Raw genomic sequence first — 329 nt, 5'->3', positions numbered from 1 at the left:
ATCCGGGTCAGGTGTGGATAGCAGTGAATATAGGTATATCCATATCCATATAATTTTTGTCATGAATATAACAGATCTAGATCTAAGTACTCAAAAATTCAAGAGTATTTGATATGGGTGGATCCCTATATTGTAGTATATTTAGCATAAACTTTATAACCTAATGAAAAATAAAGATCTAAAGTGGATCGCTTATAAAACATAAAAATGGAAAAGTAAAGTTATATCCATATAGAAAAATGAGAAACAATCTTACTGATTTACATAGTAGAGACCTCGCAAAAAGAGAACATGATTTGTTTCTCACTTTCTCTCTCATTTCCGGAGTG

The 329-nt window shown here is 30.7% G+C and overlaps 1 long non-coding RNA gene across 1 annotated transcript in view; it reads right to left on the bottom strand.

Annotated features, from left to right (window-relative positions):
• Nucleotides 1-329, bottom strand: part of LOC111831125 — a 2,990-nt gene extending 2,661 nt beyond the window's left edge. Inside the window, exon 1 of the long non-coding RNA XR_002834345.1 lies at nucleotides 257-329. This is a non-coding gene — a long non-coding RNA (uncharacterized LOC111831125). The remainder of the gene's footprint in view (nucleotides 1-256) is intronic.

Source organism: Capsella rubella, unplaced genomic scaffold, assembly GCF_000375325.1.
Source record: "Capsella rubella cultivar Monte Gargano unplaced genomic scaffold, Caprub1_0 scaffold_116, whole genome shotgun sequence".
NCBI classification, from domain to species: Eukaryota; Viridiplantae; Streptophyta; class Magnoliopsida; order Brassicales; family Brassicaceae; genus Capsella; species Capsella rubella.
The sequence above is the reverse complement of the archived record's forward strand: the minus strand, read 5'-3'. Positions and strand labels throughout refer to the sequence as shown.